This window comes from Pleurodeles waltl, chromosome 2_2, assembly GCF_031143425.1.
Source record: "Pleurodeles waltl isolate 20211129_DDA chromosome 2_2, aPleWal1.hap1.20221129, whole genome shotgun sequence".
In the NCBI taxonomy this organism is placed as follows: Eukaryota; Metazoa; Chordata; class Amphibia; order Caudata; family Salamandridae; genus Pleurodeles; species Pleurodeles waltl.
Window position 1 is genome coordinate 1109994814 of NC_090439.1, and position 17164 is coordinate 1110011977.

Genomic DNA, 17164 nt, shown 5'->3' on the forward strand with positions numbered 1-17164 from the left:
GTGTCTGCTGTGATTCCCTCAAGTGCCCATCCAACTCCGGGTAGGCCACCACCAGGATCCTGAACATCAGGGGGGTCATGGTTCGACGGGCACCCCTCCCACGTTGGGAGGCCATCCCCAGCTGAGCCTCCGCCGTCTTCTTGCTCCAGCGGCGAATGTCCTCCCATCTTTTCCGGCAGTGGGTGCTCCGTCTGTGGTAGACCCCCAGGGTCCGGACGTCCTTGGCGATGGCACGCCAAATATCTTTCTTCTGGTGGGCGCTGACCTACATGAAATGTATAGGGGAAGAAGAGAAGTCATTACCAACTGCACCGTCAAAGTGAATGGCCCCCATCCCTACCCTTGCCATGTGGCACAGGCACCCACCGTCTTTCATGCATGCAGAACTCTGCCTCCTTCCTTCTTACATCCAGCCCTCTCCACACAGGCATAGCCCGTATGACATGCTCCCTGTGTACTTACCTGTTTGTCTGGAGGACCTTAGAGTAGCGTGTACTGGGGGAGGACCCCATCAACGAGCTTCTCCAACTCCTCCAATGTGAAGGCAGGGGCCCTTTCCCCAGACGCACGAGCCATTGTCTCTTCCAGACCGAGGTCACAGCAGCACTTGATAGAAAATGGCGGTCACATCCGCGGCGGTGCGTACCATCACCGCCGGCGTACATCGTCATTGGCTCCAGGGACACATAGGGTCCAATGTTAACCAATGCAGCATTGCGCCGCGGTCTCCGATCGCCTACCGCAACGGTGTACAACGCCAGCGCAGTTACCTCACATCCCATTGTCCCACTTTAAAGATCAGGCAGCCGCCATTTCAGGGGCCCACATGGCCTAATTTCCAACTGCATCACACATACCTAGGCCTAGTCTCAACACACATACAGGCCACCTATTGTGTATGATTGGTGTTCTGGGTAAACTGTGGATACGTACCTCTGAGTTGTTTGACTCTGTGGTCGCTGTTGTCCTTCATAGGCACCGTCTGCTGGGACATGTCAGGAGATGGCGGAATCCTCCGGTGTACCGACCGCTGGTGGACCTGTCGACAATGGAGGAAAGACATTTGATAATCATCTACAGGTTTGACCGTGCCACAATCCAGGAACTGTGTACCCAGTTGGAGCCAGACCTGATGTCAGCAATCCGCCATCCCACAGGAATCCCCCCTCAAGTGCAGGTGCTACCAGTGCTTAATTTCCTTGCAAGTGGGTCTTTTCAAACAACTGTGGCCATGGCATCAGGGATGTCCCAGCCTATGTTTTCCAACGTATTGTCCAGAGTGTTGTCTGCCCTGCTGAAACACATGCAGAGCTACATCGTTTTCCCTCAGGTGGAGGATTTGCCTACAGTGAAAGGTGACTTCTATGCCCTTGGACATATCCCCAACATCATTGATGGGACCCATGTGGCTTTGGTCCCCCCCACAGGAGTGAACAGGTGTACAGGATCCGGAAGAGTTATCATTCCATGAATGTACAGATGGTATGTTTGGCAGACCAGTACATCTCCCATGTGAATGCCATGTTCCCTGGCTCAGTGCATGACACCTACATCCTGCGGAATAGCAGCATCCCTTATGTGATGGGTCAACTCCAGAGGCACTGTGTGTGGCTATTAGGTGAGCCTCTGGAAGCAAGACAGTGGGAATGGGTGTCTGGGGTTATCCCTACAGGTTAGTGTGTGTCTAACAGTTGTCCCTCGCCATTTGCAGGTGACTCTGGGTTCCCCAACCTGTCATGGCTACTGACCCCAGTGAGGAATCCCAGGACCAGGGCAGAGGAACGCTACAATGAGGCCCATGGGCGAACTAGGAGGGTGATCGAGTGGACGTTCGGCCTCCTGAAGGCCAGGTTCAGGTGCCTGCATATAACAGGTGGATCCCTATTCTACTCACCAAAGAAGGTGTGCCAGATCATCGTGGCCTGCTGTATGCTTCACAACTTGGCTTTGCGACGACAGGTGCCTTTTCTGCAGGAGGATGGTCGAGATGGCGGTGTTGTGGCAGCTGTGGAGCCTGTGGACAGTGATGAGGAGGAAGCAGAGGAAGAAGACATGCACAACAAGGTGAGAATACATTCCTGCCTACTACATGTACTTTTTATCTACTACCTCTCTACTGTCTGTCGTTTTCACCCAGTGTATGGTCACTGAGTCGTCACTTTCCCTTACGGTTTCACAGATGTGGGTCCCAACGTGTGTCATCTGCTTAGATTCCTCATGGACTAGAGCTGTGTGACATAGGTATGTTGACATTACTATTTCAAGAACATTTTGTCACTGTAATTGCAAATACACTATTTCGAAATCACAGACAGACTCCAGATCATTTTGTGCTTTAGGTGTGTTTATTTAAATGCAAAATATTGGAGGGGGAAGTTAAATGGTGAGGGGTGATGGCGGAGGAGTGTCCATGGCAGAGTCCAGTCTTTTAGTCTCACAGGTGCATTGCCCATATGGGCATAGGAAGTGAAGCTGGGGCAGTTTAATTATGGACAGGGTGACAAAGTGGGACAGTGGGATGACAATCAGGGTGGTCTCATTTCTTGGCGGGGTCTTGGCATCGTGCTCTGTCTTGTTCCTGGATCTCAGGGACCGTTTGCAGGGTGGTTCTCCCTCTGCAGGGGCTGGGGTGCTGGTGTGGTGGTCCTGTGGCGGGTCGTCCTGTCCACTAGCGCCGGCAGAGGTGGTGGGCAGTTCATCATCCATGCTAGTATCAGGGGCCCCTTGGAGTGCCACAGTGTCCCTCCTGGTGTTAAGTAGTTCCTTCAGCACCCCTACGATGGTGCCCAGGGTGGCGCTGATGGTTCTGAGTTCCTCCCTGAAGACCATATACTGTTCCTCCTGCATGCGCTGGGTCTCCTGAAACTTGGCCAGTACCGTTGCCATCGTCTCCTGGGAGTGGTGGTATGCTCCCATGATGGAGGAGAGGGCCTCGTGGAGAGTGGGTTCCCTTGGCCTGTCCGCCCCCTGTCGCACGGCAGCCCTCCCAGTTCCCCTGTGTTCCTGGGCCTCCGTCCCCTGGACCGTGTGCCCACTGCCACTACCCCCAGGTCCCTGTTGTTGTTGGGGTGGTGGGTTATCCTGGGTTCCCTGTAGTGGTGGACACACAGCTGATTGACGTGTCCTGGGGACGGAGGTATGGGCCCGCTGGGTGGGTGCTGTGCTGGTGTTTCCAGAGGGGGGAAGGTCTGTAGTGGCATGTGCCTGTGTGAGGGGAACTGACTGTCCAGAGGTCCCCGATGGTCCGGGCTGGTCATCTAGATCCAGTTGGACAGAGGTGCTGTCATCACTGTGGGCCTCTTCTGTGGGTGGAGTGGACATGCCTGGACCCTCCTGTCTGGTGACGTTGGGTAGTGGTCCTGCAGGGGTGGAAAGGCATGATTATTGCATCTGTGTGTGGCATGGTGTGCAATGGGTGGGTGACCGTGTACCCCAGTGCTGGCATTCCTGTGTGGGAGCTTGTGTGATGATGCTTTAGGGGGTTGTATGGGTATGTGCGTTGGGCATGCTTTAGTGATGGGTGTCCATGCTTTGTTGTTCAATCAATCAATCAATCACTGCATTTGTAAAGCGCGCTACATACCCACAAGGGTCTCAAGGTGCTGGGGAGGGGGGGTGCTACTGGTCGAAGAGCCAGGTCTTGAGGAGTCTTCTGAAGGCCAGCAGGTCCTGGGTCTTTCGTAGGATGGTGGGGAGAGTGTTCCAGGTCTTGGCGGCGAGGTAGAAGCAGGATCTGCCGCCGGCGGTGGTTTTTCGGATGTGGGGGACTGTGGCGAGGGCGAGGTTGGCTGAGCGGAGGCTTCGGGTGAGGGTGTGGAAGCTGAGTCGGTTGTTGAGGTAGGTGGGTCCGGTGTTGTGCAGTGCTTTGTGTGTGTGGATCAGGAGCTTGAAGGTGATCCTTTTGTTGACGGGGAGCCAGTGCAGGCCTCTCAGGTGGAGTGCGATGTGGCTGCGGCGGGGGACATCGAGGATGAGTCGGGCCGAGGCGTTCTGGATGCGTTGGAGTAGTCTAAGGAGCTTGTTTGTAGTTCCTGAGTAGAGGGCGTTCCCATAGTCGAGTCTGTTGGTGATGAGGGCCTGGGTAACGGTTTTTCTCGTGTCGAAGGGGATCCATTTGAAGATCCTGCAGAGCATACGGAGGGTGTTGAAGCAGGACGCGGAGACGGCGTTGACTTGCCTGGTCATGGAGAGAGTGGCGTCGAGGATGACCCCCAGGTTGCGTGCGTGGTCCGTGGGTTCCGGGGCTGTGCCTAGTGACGTGGGCCACCAAGAGTCGTCCCAGGCTGATGGGGTGGGTCCGAGAATGAGGACCTCCGTCTTGCCTGAGTTCAGCTTCAGTCTGCTGTCCTTCATCCAGTCGGCTATGGCCTTCATTCCTCGGTGAAGGTTAGCTTTGGCGGTGTGGGGATCTTCGATGAGGGATATGATCAGCTGGGTGTCGTCGGCGTAGGAGATGATGTTGAGGTTTTGTTGTCGTGCGACGTGGGCGAGGGGGGCCATGTAGATATTGAACAGTGTCGGGCTGAGGGAGGATCCCTGTGGGACGCCGCAGATGATCTTGGTGGTTTTGGAGTGGAAGGGTGGGAGGCGGACGCTCTGGGTTCTGCCGGAGAGGAAGGATGTGGTCCAGGCCAGGGCCTTCACTTGGATACCGGTGTCATGGAGGCGTGCTGATAGGGTGCAGTGGCAGACCGTGTCAAAGGCTGCTGATAGGTCCAGGAGGATGAGGGCGGCTGTTTCTCCTTTGTCCATCAGGGTCCGGATGTCGTCAGTGGCGGCAATGAGGGCGGTCTCGGTGCTGTGGTTACTGCGAAAACCGGATTGGGAAGGGTCCAGGATGTTGTTAACTTCGAGGTAGCGGGTCAGCTGTTTGTTGACAATCTTCTCGGTCACTTTTGCGGGGAAAGGGAGCAGGGAGATGGGCCGGAAGTTCTTGAGGTCCTTGGGGTCCGCCTTGGGCTTCTTCAGAAGGGCGTTGATCTCAGCATGCTTCCAGCTTTCTGGGAAAGTTGCTGTCTCGAAGGAACAGTTGATTATTTTCCAGAGGTGGGGCGCGATGGCTGCTCTGGCTTTGTTGAAGACGTGGTGAGGGCAGGGGTCCGATGGGGATCCGAAGTGGATGGAGTTCATGGTTTTGATGGTGTCTTCGTCGCTGATGCTGGACCAGACGGTCAGGCGACTGGTGCGAGTGGTAGTCGCAGGGGTGGTGGACTCGGTGTTGGGTGCGGGGGGGTCAGGGTTGAAGCTGTCGTGGATGTCGGTGATCTTGCGGTGGAAGAAGGTGGCCAGGGAGTCGCACAGGTCTTGAGATGGCGGGATGTCGTTGGTGATGGAGCTGGGGTTGGAGAGTTCTTTCACGATGCTGAAGAGCTCTTTGGTGTTGTGTGCGTTGTTGTCTAGGCGGTCCTTGAAGGCGGTCTTCTTGGCAGTCCTGATGAGTTGGTGGTGTCTGCGGGTGGCGCTCTTGAGGGCTGTGTGGTTGTCTGGTGTTCGGTCGTGGAGCCATTTCTTCTCCAGCTTCCGACTGGTGTGCTTGGAGATCCGGAGGTCCTCAGTGAACCAGGCGGCTTTCTTGTTGGTGTGGTTGGTTGTAGAGGTCTTGAGAGGGGCGAGGGTGTTGGCGCAGTCGTTGATCCACTGTGTGAGGTTGGTAGCGGCGGTGTCTGGGTCGGTGGGGTCGGTGGGTGGTCTCAGGGCAAGGGCGGTAGTCAGTTGGTCCTCGGTGACCTTGCCCCAGCAGCGGCGTGGTAGCTGTTGGGTGCGGTGGTATGTGGTGGGTTTTCTGAAGGTGAAGTGGACGCATCTGTGGTCGGTCCAGTGTGGTTCGGTGGTGTGGTTGAAGGAGACGTGGGGGCTTGCGGAGAAGATGGGGTCGAGTGTGTGTCCAGCGGCGTGAGTAGGTGTCGTTACGAGCTGTTTGAGTCCGAGGTTGCCGAGGTTGTCGATCAGGGCGGTGGAGTTGGCGTCGTTGTTGTTCTCGAGGTGGAAGTTCAGGTCCCCGAGGAGGATGTAGTCCGTGGAAGCGAGGGCGTGGGTGCTGATGAGGTCGGCGATGGTGTCACTGAACTGTGGGCGGGGTCCGGGAGGTCTGTAGATGAGAGTTCCTCTGAGGGTGATGTTGGGGTCGGTGTGGATCTGGAAGTGAATGTGCTCGGCGGTGGTGAGGGTGTCATCGGTGTTCGTTGAGATTTTGATGGAGTCTTTGTGGATGATGGCGATTCCTCCTCCCACTCCGTTGGTGCGGTCTCTGCGGGAGATCTTGTAGCCCTGTGGGATGGCTATGGCGATGTCTGGTGCTGAGGTGGCGTTCAGCCAGGTCTCCGTCAGGAAGGCGACGTTGGGGGCGGTGGAGTCTAGGAGGTCCCAAAGTTCGATGGCGTGCTTGCGAGCGGAGCGGTTGGTGAGAAGGATGCAGCGGAGGTGGTTGGGTTCTCTGGCTGGTGGTGTGGAGGGTTGGATGCTGGTGAATCTGCAGTTCCGGCAGGTGAAAGGCCCTGGGTGCGTTTAGGGGTGGCCCGGTAGCAGGGGTGGTCTCGTCTGGTGTTGAGTGCGTGGAGGGTGCTTGCGTCGTAGTGCAGTCTGGCGTTGCGGGGGTGCAGGTTCCAGGGGTTTTGGTGCTGGGTGCGGTCCAGGCGCGGACGGGCGCAGACTGGCTTGCCTTAGGTGTGCCTTCGGCACGCCAGCGGCGCGTCCGCTGCGCACCCGCTTCGCGGCCTCCATTTGAGGGCAGAGGGAGGGAGGAGCAGCTGGGAGGTGGGAGCGGGGCGGCCAATGGGAGTGAAGGGGGCGGGGCAGCAGGGGCTCAGCGGCGAGGGAAAAACCCGGGGAAAAACGGCGGGAAAAGACGGCGGGAGAGGGACAACAGAGCACAGGGGTACAGAAAGCAAAACACAGGGGCACAGAATTAAAAAAACGAAGTGGCACAGAAGCCAAGCGCAGGGGTACAGAAAAAAAGGGAGCGAGTAGTCAGGCGGCAAAAGCAGCAACGGAGGTTCAACCCACAGGGGGCTGCGTGGCAGGTGGGGGGAGCGACCTGCCTGGTGACAGGGTCAAAGGTCGCTCTCTACCACCGCTTCGCGGCTTCCATATGAGGGCAGAGGGAGGGAGGAGCAGCTGGGAGGTGGGAGTGGGGCGGCCAATGGGAGTGAAGGGGGGCGGCGCAGCAGGGGCTCAGTGGCGAGGGAAAAACCCGGGGAAAACCCGGGGAAAAAACGGCGGGAGAGGGACAACAGAGCACAGGGGTACAGAAAGCAAAACACAGGGGCACAGAATGAAAAAACGAAGTGGCACAGAAGCCAAGCGCAGGGGTACAGAAAAAAAGGGAGCGAGTAGTCAGGCGGCAACGGAGGTTCAACCCACAGGGGGCTGCATGGCAGATGGGGGGAGCGACCTGCCTGGTTGTTGCATGCAGGGCTTGGTGTTGGGATGTGTGGTTTGTGATATTGGTACATTTGTGAGGAGTTGGAGTGATAGGGGTGAGGGCGAGGGTGGGGGGATGTGATAGCATGCAGGTAGGGTGGGGGATGTAATAGTTAAGATTTGACTTACCAGAGTCCATTCCTCCACCAACTCCTGCGAGGCCCTCAGGATGCAGAATCGCCAAGACCTGCTCCTCCCATGTTGTTAGTTGTGGAGGAGGAGGTGGGGGTCCGCCGCCAGTCCGCTGAACCGCAAGGTGGTGTCTTGAGACCACGGAACGCACCTTCCCCCGTAGGTCGGTCCACCTTTTCCTGATGTCCTCCCGATTTCTTGGGTGTTGTCCCACTGCGTTGACCCTGTCCACTATTCTTCGCCATAGCTCCATCTTCCTTGCAAATGAGGTGTGCTGCACCTGTGATCCAAATAGCTGTGGCTCTACCCGGACGATTTCCTCCACCATGACCCTGAGCTCCTCCTCCGAGAACCTGGGGTGTCTTTGCCGTGCCATGGGGTGGTGTGGGTGATGTGTGGGGTGGGGTGTGTGGTGATAAGTGCGGTGATATGTAGTGGTGTGTTGTGTGAGGTGCGTGGAAGTTGTGTGGGTGATGGTGTTATGTGCCTGTGGATGCTGTTGTACTTGCTGGTGGTGTCTCTCTCTGTGCTTCGTCCTCAATTTTTGGTAGTAGGGGTTTGTGTGTGATGTGGGTGTGTGTTTTATATAGTATTGGGTGTGTGGGAGTGGTGTGTGTATGTGTATCAGGTGTGTGTATTTTGAATTGTCCAATGTGGCTGTGTTTTGTAAGAGTGTGTGTATTTTGAGCGCGGCGCCAATGGAATACCGCGGTTGAAAGACCACCGAGTGCATTCGTGTGTCGTGATAGTGTGGGCGTATTTGTGTTGGCGTGACGGTGGAGGTTTTATTTTTGCCAGTTTATCCCTGACCTTTGGTGTGGCGGACTTGTGTGGGTGGCTGAATTTTGGCGGGTTCCGAGATGTGGGTCATAATAGCTGTAGCGGAATTCCGCAGCCGCGGTGGTGTGTTGGCGGTCTTCTGCACGGCGGTAAGCGGCTTTTACCACCAATGTTGTAATGACCGCCTTACTGTTGAAACAGCGTGTAGCTCTTTCCGTGGCCGTGCCGGTTCACCTCTGGAAAAAAATCTTTTTTTATGCCACAGCTTTGCAGTTTCTAAGCACTGTATACATCATGTGCTGTTACTTAATCTAATGATAGTCATTCAGCAACCTCACAAGAATGAAAGACCGAGTTGGCCGTGCCGGATTGAAACTCACCACCCTGCAGTCAAAATCAGATATCGGATGCGGACGCTTAACTCACTGAGCCATCCTGAAAGACCCTGACCCTTCAGCCTTTTCTATTGCACAGGAATACAACAGGTCGAGATCAACACAGCCAAAAATATAACTTACTCTTTCAGGAATGAACTGTGAATGCAGGGGGTATTCCAGTCTCAACTTGTCAGCCTGTCACGGCGGTAAATGTTGTATTAGGCTATAGAAGGAGGGTTGTTTCCTTTCGTTACACCACACACAGGGCTGTGAAAACTTCACTGGACTGGAAGCAGGCGAAACCCCGCCTATTCTCCTTCCGCGAGCGAAGTGAGATTATGCTGTAAAACAGTGGTTCCCAACCTTTTGATTTCTGTGGACCCCCACTTTATCATTACTGAACCCGGGGACCCCCACTGAATCATTATTGGCATCGGGGGCCCCTCCACTGAGTTATTACTGAAAGCTGGGGACTTAGGGCCAGATGTATGAAAGCATTTTGCATTCGCAAACGGTGCGAATGCCCATTTGCAAATGCAAAATGCCATTTCAGAATGTATTAAATACATTCTGAATGCAATTTTAAGGAATCTCTAAAATAGCGATTCCTTAAAATTGCAACTCTCTAAATTAGAAATCGCAAATAAGGATTCCTTATTTGCGATTCCTTAGCACATGTATAAAGCAATTCCTAAATGCGATTTTGGCATTTAGGAATCGAAAATTACCACCAAGATGAACTTGGCGGTAACCATGTGCAAAATTTTAAAATACATTTAAAATGCATTTTTAAATTGTACATGTAAAGCACACATACCCTTTCACATGTGTGCACCTTACATGGTGAAAACATTTTTTTGGGGGTGCAGCAGAGGGGGCTTTAGGCCCCCGACACCCTGGGGTTTTGCATTTCCAAAATTGCGGTTTCTGGTTCAGAAATTGCAATTTTGGAAATGCAAAAAATTCGCAGATAGTTACGAATGGGCTGGTATCGCAATTTGCGAATCGGTAATAGCATTTGCACTAGCAGTACTTCAACATCCACAGTTTCACATAAGGATATGTCACAGTTCTGACTGCATTTGGCACAAGTTTGTCTGCATATAAGTGGCACTGCACAGCCACTCGATTAATTCTCCCCTCAACTCCCTAAAGGCCAACACAGTAATTGAACAATAGGCCCAGATATTTCAAATCTTTCCACAGTGACAGCATACCACTGGCGCTGCACCAAGAGCACGGAACACAATGGCCAATCACTGCAAGGCCTCATATTTAAGCCATGCAGTGATTGGCCATTGCTCCGTGGACCTGACTCTCCCCACGCCGCACTGCCCCTTGTGCAGGCCTAGTTGTGTGCCCTGAACCAATCCAATGCTGCTCTCTTATTGTGTTAACCAAAACAACATGAGAGCAGCACCGAATGGGCTTGTCAGGCTAGCCCAGCACTCATTAGGAGTCTGGAGGAGGGCTGCAAGTGTGATCCTCCTGGCTCAACAGATTGTGCAGGTGGTGAGAGGCTCAGAAGCCGCGAGTGCGCATGTCAGGCTGGTCGCTGAAAGGCAGCCTGCCAACCTGGCATGCACACTGAGGGGATAATTTACAAGCCCCATGAGCCGATGGCGCATCACTTTATCCCATATAAAAAGTGAGGTGCAAGGCACTTGTAAATAATCCCCGGAGTGTTGGTTAACGACAGCTCTAGTGAGTAGTACCAGTGCCTACTGATGTCACTTATAAGCCCCTCCCCCACCCTGGCCTTCACGTTCTACCTCACTCATCCAGCTGCAGCCCGGGCTTCGGGTGAAAAAAACACAATGCCACAGCCCTTAAAAAATATATAAATGTATTTATTTGCATTAATATGGGTGGCACTATGGAGGCTACAGGGGAGCAACACAATGGGGGGGCAATGCCCCAGCACTCCAATAGGGGAGCCGTCGCTGCACACAAAAGCATCAACCCGAGTATCACAGACTCTAATGATGTGCCAACAACCCTTAGGCCAGCTAGCGGCCAACAACCCTTAGGCTAGTTGGCGGCCAACAACCGTTAGGCCAGCTAGCAGCCAACAACCCTTAGGCCAGTTGGCGGCCAACAACCCTTAGGCCAGCTAGCGGCCAACAACCACTAGGCCAGCTAGCGGCCAACAACCATTAGGCCACCTAGCGTAGACGGTACAGGTGAGTCTGTTGGTGGTCTGTATACTGGAGTAGATATATAGCATGTTCATATTCTTGGCCTAGATATTGTTATATACAACTAACATAGTCCCTCCACCCACTTTGGAAGCACCTTTTGGGTATCCATGTTGGCAGTGGAAACCTTGGCATGCAACCCAGTCATTTAGCACATTTCTTCCCGAGCTTAAACCTTCAGCGTGTCTCCTCTCATACCAGAGACTAAACCTCAGTGTAATAGAGGAGAACTCAAATTACTACAGAGTTTCCACTGTCAGTGCGACGGGAAGTGTTCAGCCATTAGAATGCAGATGGTAATTCTGTGTGTTAGACTCTGTTAGTTATATAGTTGTCACGTGCCAGCGAACACTAATAACCTAACCAATAAAATCGCAGAGCAAAGCAACCATGCTCTTTACTGAATGGCCTAGATCTCCCGTCCCATACATATCATCGACATTAAGGGCTTAGATGTTTTCAAGAAGGAAGATCGAGGAACTGACAGTGTACGTCGACCTCTCAGAAATACTGCATTCATTCTTGCAGGAAGCTGGCTCTGTATATACTATATCAAAATGAAATATAGTTTGCACAGAGTCCAGGAGTTCCCCAAGCGGCTTGACAGAGGCAAGAATAGATGATACTAATGCTCTATTTGTGGTAGTGTGGTCGAGCTGTTAGGCTTATTAGAGGGTAATGTTAAGCATTTGTTGTACACACTAAAGCAATAAATGAGAACACACACTCAATGACTTAACTCCAGGCCAATAGGTTTTTGTATAGAAAAATATTCTTTTCTTAATTTATTTTAGAACCACAAGATTCAAATTGCAGGTAAGTACATTAAATGTAAGGTACTTTGCATAGGTATAGTTAGGACTTTGAAACAAAACAATAATGTACACAGTTTTTCATAAAATGGCAATAAGCTATTTTAAAAGAGGATACTGCAAAATTCAAAGGTTCCTGAGGAGGTAAGTACAGTTAGGTTAATGTAGTAAGTAAAGCACTTACAAGTTCAGTCTCCGGGGCATAGGTAGCCCACTGTTGGGGGTTCAAGTCAACCCCAAACACCCAGCACCAGCAACACAGGGCCGGTCAGATGCAGAGGTCAAAGAGGAGCCCAAATAACATGGGCGCCTATGGAGACAGGGGGGGCTCCGGTTCCGGTATGCTGACGGTAAGTACCTGTGTCCTCGGGGAGCAGACCAGAGGGTTTAGTAGAGCACTGGGGGGGGTCCCAAGTAGGCACACAAAACACACCCTCAGCGGCACAGGGCGACCGGGTGCAGTGGGCAAACAGGGCATCAGGTTTGCAATAGATTTCAATGGAGGGACCCAGGGGTCACTCAGACATTGCAGGCAGGGCACAGGGGGGCTTCTTGAGCCAGCCACTGACTGGGCAAGGGTGGGGGTCGCCTGACGGTCACTGCTGCACTGGTGTTCGGTTGTTCATGGACCTGGGGGCTGCAGGTGCAGTGCTTCTTTCAGGTGTCAGATTTCTTCGCCCCGGGCAGTTGCGGTCAGGGTGGTTCTCAGGATTCCCTCTGCAGGTGTCGTCGTGGGGGTGCAGAGAGGTTAGCCCAGGGTGGACACGTCGTCAGTCACCTGGAGATCCTCTCTGGGTCGTTAGTTTCTCTGGACACGGGCCAAGGGCGTCAGGTGCAGTGTGGTAGGGACTCACGCTTCTGGAGTGAGGTGGGAATCCCTTTAAAGATGGTTTCTTCTTTATTTGGTTGGACAGGTCCACTGTCCACAGGAGTTCTTGATCCTTTGTAGTTGCAGGGCAGTCCTCTGAGTTAGCAGAGGTCGCTGGGCCCACAGGGTGCCTCGCTGGGGCAGGTTCTCTAAAGTTGGAGACAGGCCGGTAGGGCTGGGGCCAAAGCAGTTGTCGTCTTCCTTCTTCTCTGCGGGGTTTTTCAGCTAGGCAGTCCTTCTTCTTTGTAGGTCGTCAGGCATCTGAAGTCCTGGCTTCAGGGTCGCCCCTAAAAACTGATTTTAGGGGTGTATTAGGGTCACAGGGAAGTAGCCAATGGCTACTGTCCTTGATGGTGGCTACACCCTCATTGTGCTCCCTCCCTTTGGGGAGAAGAGCACATCCCTATCCCTATTGGGCTAAATCCTCCAAAGCAAGATGGAGGATTTTCCAAGGAGGGGCTCACTTCAGCGCTGGTCAGCTTAGGGGTAGACCTGGCTTAGGGGGTGACTCCTCCTTGTTTTCTCATTATCTCCCTGGACTTGCCACCAAAAATGGGGGCTGTGTCCGGGGGGTGGGCATCTACACGAGCTGGAGTGCCCTGGGGCATTGTAACATAAAGCCTGAGCCGTTGAGGCTCACTGCTAGGTGTTACAGTTCCTGCAGGGGGAGGTGTGAAGCACCCCCCACCCAGTGCAGGCTTTGTTTCTGGCCCCAGAGAGCACAAAGGCTCTCACCCCAGGGGGTCAGAAACTGGTCTCTTAGTGGCAGGCTGGCACAGACCAGTCAGTCTTGCACTGAAGAATTGGGTAAAATACAGGGGGCATCTCTAAGATGCCCTCTGTGTGCATTTTTTTAATAAATCCAACACTGGCATCAGTGTGGGTTTATTATTCTGAGAAGTTTCATACCAAACTTCCCAGTATTCAGTGTAGCCATTATGGAACTGTGGAGTTTGTATTGACAAACTCCCGACCATAAACTTAATATGGCATCACTGTACTTACAATGTTTAAGAATGGACGTAGACACTGTAGGGACATATTGCTCATGCAGCTAAGCCCTCACCTGTGGTATGGTGCACCCTGCCTTAGGGCTTTAAAGCCTGCTAGAGGGGTGACATACCTATGCCACAGGCAGTATTTTGGGTGCATGGGATCCTGAGGTGGATGCCATGTCGACTTTGCCTTTTTCTCCCCACTAACACACACAATCTGCAATGGCAGTGTGCATGTGTTAGGTGAGGGGTCCTTAAGGGTGGCACAACACATGCTGCAGCCCTTAGAGACCTTCCCTGGTCACAGGGCCCTTGGTACCATTGGTACCTTTTACAAGGGACTTATCTAAATGCCAGGGGTGTGCCAATTGTGGAAACAATGGTACATGTTTAGTGAAAGAACACTGGTACTGGGGCCTGGTTTGCAGGGTCCCAGCACACTCTCAGCCAAGTCAGCATTAATATCAGGCAAAAAGTGTGGGGGGGGAGGGGGAGGGATAACTGCAACAAGGAGCCATTTTCCTACAATTCTTAATAATACTCTTTGTCCATATTGCAGACCCTGCTATCACCTCCACTGTGAGACACCTCCCCTACCTGTCAACCTAACAGGGAGCACAGGCTACTTTAGTCGTAAATCACACTATCTTGGTCAGTGATACTGTTTTATACACATAGGAACTATAACATTTGTCATGGTAAGCATACACACAGAAATATAGATTTTCTTATTGGGGCAATGTGATGAAAGATTTTACAATGGGTCTCAAAACCCAAGCAGACAAATTCAAACAGAGGAACATCCTGAAATGCCTATTGCTGGTGATTCTTAGTGATAGAGGACTGAGTAAATAGAACTTTTTTCTTCACTGAATGACCCCTTTAATTCCACATCTACATACTTTGACAATATGTTGGCAGTCAATATCAAAATTGTGGAGTCAATATAAGTGCACGTTGATATTTAAACTTGAATATTATAGTAGAACACCACTAGGCTCCGAGGAGCTCAATGAAACCATTACAGTGAATGAGCCCCTGAAGACCCCCTCAGACAATTGATTTTACCATTTTTAAAGCACGCTGCTACACATAATGCACTAAATAGAAAGTATGTACAGAATTTCTTCAGTAGACCTACTGAATATCTATGTATATAATTTAAAACCAAGAGCTGATCTCGAGTTAAAAACCTATGTCTATCCTTGGTGTAGCCAGGTTCCCCTTGGGAAAGCAAAGGCTTCATTTACATCACTACACCTCACAAACCATTGAGTGTAATCATGAGATCTCCTCCTACTTCAGAAGTCTGCAGCCCATCCACCCAGCGAGGAAAACCCCAACCCCATTCCACCCTAAACTACAATAAGTGATCATTTCTATCAGAAACTCTGTACATAGTATCAAGGCCGTACAGTGGATCCCAGCCAGCGGAGGGGTTACATAGATCGGTGCAACAGTGATTGGTGAGAGATGGGTTAAGATGATAAAAAATAATATACACTTCTTTAAGGTCTGGTATCAAGAGCCATTGGCTGTCGGAAGGCAGTTTTGAAGTAGGGATAGAGCTAAGGGGTTGCTTCAAGGGCTGTTCGTATATTTGTGGTGCTATGGGCAAAGGATGTTTTTGTGTCACCGCCCCTAACCCCACCTCCCCCCATTTTTCTTGGCATCCATGTAGCTACAGGTCAGTTCAGTGGGCTAACTAGGGTAACCAGACCTTGAAATGACCCTGGTTGTCATCTAGGCGCATCAACCGTTCCAGTCCTCAAGGCCAAAGAGCTGGGGCTCCAAACTGACATGCGCACTTAGGTTTCTCCAACCTGGCTGTGTTGCACAACTGAGTTAGAGAAACAGCACAGAGTCCAATGCACTGTCTGAGCGGCAGTCCAAGCCACTCAGACCAATCTTGGCACTGCTCTCATGCTAGGTATAGCGTGAGAGCAGCACCACAATTGCGTGGGGACCCTGTGCTGGTGTCCCAGGGACTGCTGGGACACCATCAGGAGCGAGAAGAGGAGCGAGGCGGCTGGCAGCGACAGGACAGGTAAGGTTTTAATTTTTTATTTATTTTTTATTTCCTCCATCCCTGTTCCCCCGCCATCCCCTTGAGATTAGCGGCGGCTGCCACTGCATATATCATTATGATATGCAATACCTGCACCCCTACTCGCTTAAACTTAGCTACTTTAGTGTGCTTTTCTGTGAATTGCTTCTTGCATAGTAGGGTCTCACAATTTTTGTTGAATCAACCATCGATTTTAAGTTGTCCCCACATAATTGCTTTATCATTTCCTTGGCCTCTTGCTTTTGCTAACTTTATTTTCAGCTCATAGTTAAATATTTGAGCAAGTAGTAAACTAGAGGCTGCTTGGAGGTGTTAATACACCATTTTTACCCCTTATTGAGTGATAAGATACTGAGTGTTAGTGGCATGAGTGTACATTATGATTTCCTGTAAAATTCTCAGGGGGACTGCATGGTGCTACCTGTGGGGGAACCTCTGTGGAGCCTACGCCCTTATCCCCAATAAACACAGTTGTGTAGTTTGCCCGTTTACTTGTATCCTTTCATAACACACAGTTTTCTTGGGAATGAGTGTACTGCCCTAGGGCATGTGTTACTACACAAACAACCTAGGCTCTTAAATAATACACTAGATTAACCTGAAATGTTGGTAAACATGCCTACATCAGATGATGACAGTCCTGGGGCGATGTCCTCGCCACCGCAGGCAGGACATGGCCACCGGTGCAGGCGGGATGTTCTAACCATAGCAAGTGGAAGGATGTTGGCATAGCATGGTGAATGGGATCAGTGCCCCGTGGATGTGTTTTTGAGACACCTGGTGCAGTCTTTTTTTTGTTCCCTGACCTGGAAAAACAGAGAGATAGAAAATCACGCATGGATCGTTTGCAGTAGTTGAATTTTTAAACACAGAATTACTCCTGAATACCAAATAAACTCCACAAGCTGAGGAAACAAGCAGATATCTTCTGATATACAAAAGATCATTCCTTATTGTATAATTAAGTACAATCATGTATGAAGGTCGGTGTAGGAAAGGTTCAAAGGAATAGTACATTTGACCCCTACGTTTGACGGGGGCATGCCGTTAAATACAATGGGCCCCTATGTACTCTGCAGGAGTAGCACCAAAAGTTTGGCACTACTCCTGCAGAGTACATCAGTAGCGTCAGGAATTCTGACGCTATTGGCCCCTACCAGGGTATTTTAAATACGGCGCCCACATGGTGGCAGTAGGGTGGCGCTAAGGAGCACAAGGAAAATGGCATTGCACTGGGACTTTCCTTAAATCAGGCCCATAGTGTTTATCATCGATGACAAGTTTTTTTTGTGACACCAGATCACTACCCATCAGATGTGACTTAAGGCATTGCTATCCTTCCTGCTCTGGTAACAAGGTCACTGGTCCAAGCAGTAGCTACTGAAAATACACTGCATCATGCTAGCCACTGCCTGACTGTCAGATTCAGATGTTTACATGCATAGCTGCAGAACACAAAATGCAAACATTCTCAGTACACTCCCAACAATTGTCTTCAATACAGTGCTCTGGGAG